The sequence below is a fragment of the Pseudophryne corroboree genome, chromosome 4 (assembly GCF_028390025.1).
Source record: "Pseudophryne corroboree isolate aPseCor3 chromosome 4, aPseCor3.hap2, whole genome shotgun sequence".
Taxonomy (NCBI): Eukaryota; Metazoa; Chordata; class Amphibia; order Anura; family Myobatrachidae; genus Pseudophryne; species Pseudophryne corroboree.
The window spans coordinates 709,782,781-709,786,608 of NC_086447.1; the positions used below are offsets into that span (position 1 = coordinate 709,782,781).

A 3,828-nucleotide genomic window follows, 5' to 3' on the forward strand; every position below is an offset into this window, starting at 1 on the left:
TAGGAGTATCAATTCTCCAATTTATATCGGTATTTAAGGTGACAGTGACACCCAAGATGAAAATACCAGAAATTCAATTTCAACATAACAGAAAAAAATTCCGACATATGGCACATAGGCATTTGATTTAACAATTTAGACTATGAATTTGGTCCATTAACCAATGCCTATTGTGATAATATATCCTGGTAAGGGTTAATCTGCTATTGCTAAGTTTCTGGTCAACATGTACAGTGAAAGAAAAAACTCTAGGTGAGTCTAAGATCAGACAAATTGAAAAAAGAATATAGATGTGAAATCGGTAAGGGTCAAAGGTTGCTCCAACACTTCTGCTTTTCACATGAAGACAGAGGTATTTATTACCGCACCTAAGATTCCCTAGCAGTCTCCCATCTAGGTACTAATCAGGCTCCTCACTGCTTAGCTTCCAAGATCAGGCGAGATTGGGCGTAACCAGTGAGATATGGCAGTAATATCACATAAGTTGTGAATGAGAGGGTGTGTGGTATTTGGCACATACCAGAAAGAGTACTTCTGCTGTCCATTATTGTGCACAGTCTCTCTGTTACTTTCGCATTGCAGAGAAATTATATGACTGGCATCAGGATGAGAGAGTACTGAAAGAGCAAGATACAGGAAACATATAGGTTCAGGGCCCGTCTTCTGCTGTCCACTGTCATATAAAGATATATCGGACAGTGGATGAGAGAGGCGGGTTACCTGGGCCTATTGAAAATTAGTGTGAAATTACACAGGTATCTTAAAGTTTCCTAAAACCATCCAAACTCAAAATTTTGCTATTGGCGATGCCCATAGGGTACAACAGTAGAGAACAGAAATCCGCTATTGGAGATATCACATAGTCATCTGTGATCAGAAAATTTTCTAACAGTGTGTTATGGTTTGTAGGTATAAATTAACCATCTACATAACAAAGTTAATATTGAAATATAAGAATAAGACTAAAGAGCATTCACTGAAAACGTTGGATATTTAACATTATAGTTGGATAAAAAAATAGCAGATTACCAGATATTAAATAATTTGATAACCAAAATGTTGTCAATTATATGATACCAGGAGGTGAGTGGGCTGAACCGTGCACTGTTCAGCACCACTAAACACAGACGGCCATTTCACCTGAAGGTGGCTTGTTCACTGTGTGAGGTGGTAGTGGAAGACTGTCTATTTAAGGCCAATATAGGGGAGTGGTCTCATTGTAAGGGCCAATCATAGAGGGGAAAGAATGAATCATATGATGTTCATGAGGTGTCCAGTACATCACTTTCGGTTTCAAAAAACGGAAGTGGTGTCCAATCGCATCATATCCAAAGCCTTTGTATAGCTATTAGGGCTTTAAGTTTAGCTGAACTGGGTGTCAGTGAAGAGAAATTAATGTTTTGGCCTGGATGCTAGGGCCACGATCGGGGCAACAGCTCCGTGACCGGAAGTCCTTAGGTCAAAGGACTACTCTGTGGCGAGTCACTTCTCATTAGCGCGTCACTTCCGGTTTCAAAAAAACGGAAGTGGCGCGGGAACCCGTCGCGTCCAAATGATATATGCGGCTGGGTTAGGGTTTGAGTTGGGCTAAGATTAACTGAATAAGCGTGAGGGGGAATGGATGGTTACATACTTTGTAGCCAGGGTGATAAGGCCACAATCGGAGCATTCACTCCGTGACCGGAAGTCGCGTCAGAGCGCATCATTTCCGCTATCGGATTCATACAGAAAGTGTATACTTGCAAGGCTACATCACTTCCTGTTTTGAGAAAAACAGGAAAAGGAAAGTACTAAGTGCAGCCACTCTCATAGTACAAATTAGTCGTGTGATAATGTTTATGTTTATCAGGTTGCTAGGTAACCGTAAGATGTATGAAAAAAAAAAGGGTGTAGTGTTTTAGCAAAATTAAAATTATGGTAAGTACTTAGGTGTATAATAACTACTCTCCAAAGTCTATATGCGACTGGATAGGGTTTTGGTTGGAATAAATATGAATAACTAAGTACGCGTAAGGAGGAATGGATAGTTACATACTTTGTAGCCTGGGTGTTAAGGCCGCAATCAGAGCATCGACTCCGTGACCGGAAGTCACGTCAGGGCGCATATTTATGCTATAGGATTCATAAAAAATGTATACTGGCAAGGCTACATCACTTCTTGTTTTGAACGAAACAGGAAAAAGAAAGTATTGAGTACAGTCACTCTCACGGTGCAAAAAGAGTCATGAGATCATGTTTATATTTATCAGGTTACTAGGTAACCATAAAGTGAATGAGAAACGGTACAGTGTTTATGCAAAATAGAAATATAATAAATATCTTAAGTGTAAGACGTCTCCTCTTGTTGTGTTATAATGATAATTAATAAAAAATTGGAAATATGGAAAAAATCTAGGTGTATTTGAACCATGTGGATTATTGGTTCATAGATAAATGCTGCAATAGGGTGAAGGTTTGCTATGGTACAGGAAGATAGGGACTGGATGCAAAATGTGTCCAAGGAACAGGGGGAATAGAGCAATGTGTGTTGGAAAGAGAAGGGGGCTAATAGTGGCCCTGTTGGGGAAGGGATAGTGAAAGGAAATGAACCTAATGCAAAGGGAGGATAAAAGGTTGGGTGTAACTGATAAATGTTGGCTGGTATGCCAGATATGTAACACAATTCTTGGTAAGAAAGAGTGTGGATATGGAGAATGTCTGTGGAAAGAAAAAGAGGGGGTGATTCCAAGACTTAGTAAAGTTAAAATAAGGGGAGTGCCTGTAAGGTTGTTATATTGAGATGAGATATATTTGTGTATAGTGATATAAGAGGATAGGAAGAGGTGCTGAATTGAAGAGAAAGAGTGGATATAGACGATTAAAAGAGGGTTTTTTTGATCCTTAGTAGTAAACAAATTAAGGAACTTCACATAAAGACTCCGTAATTAATGTGTTCATTCATGCCTTTAGGTGCAAGGCAATCCAGTTTGAAGGTCCATTCGGATTCATGTTTCAGCAATTCTTGCATCAAGTCTCCTCCACGTATTCCTAAGTTTATTCTTTCCAAACCAAAGGCTTTTAGTTCTTTAGGATTGCCCTGATGATGATTGAAAAAATGACGTGCCACCGACGTTAATTTTTTCATTTTTTGAATGTCGGATGACGCATTTCTTACAGAGCCTATGTTTTCCAAAATGCGTTGTTTCAGGGCTCTTGTGGTGATACCCACATATTTCCTATCACAACTACATGATATGCAATATACAACCCCAACTGCATTGCAATTGATGAATTGATTAATTGGTCTTTCTTCTCCATATCGGTCAGTTACAGACGATGTCTTGACCATATGTGGGCATGCTTTGCAAGTCCCGCATGGAAAGAAGCCCTTGATGGTTGGCTGTTTTTTAGGGTTCTTAGTGAAATGGCTACTGGTAAGTTTGTCTTTAAGGTTTCTGGACCTTCTCCAACTCATAGAAGGTTTTTGTCCTATGGTCTCTGCTAGGTCATTGTCTAGAAGTAAGACTGGCCAGTGCCTGTTAATGGATTCCTGTATCTCCCTCCATTCTCTACAAAAAGTGCCCACGAATCTGAGCTTGTTATCCTGTCCTGGTGATTTGTCAATTTTTGTCTGTGGAAAGATCAATATGTCCCTCGGTGTCTGGCTGGTGTGCCATTTGGCTTTTTTGACAAATCACGTTCGATCCAACAGACAACTTTAGGATCGCCCTCAATAGAATTTTAGATAGGGCATACTCTCAAGGCACTCTAACTAAGGAAGAAATTGAGTATCTAACGACCACCAAACCCAAAACGCCCACACTATGCCTTCTACCGAAGGTTCACAAA

General features: G+C 39.8%; 1 pseudogene; it reads right to left on the minus strand.

Annotated features, from left to right (window-relative positions):
* Nucleotides 1-356: 356 nt before the first annotated feature.
* Nucleotides 357-475, minus strand: LOC134913480 (5S ribosomal RNA; annotated as a pseudogene).
* Nucleotides 476-3,828: the final 3,353 nt, after the last annotated feature.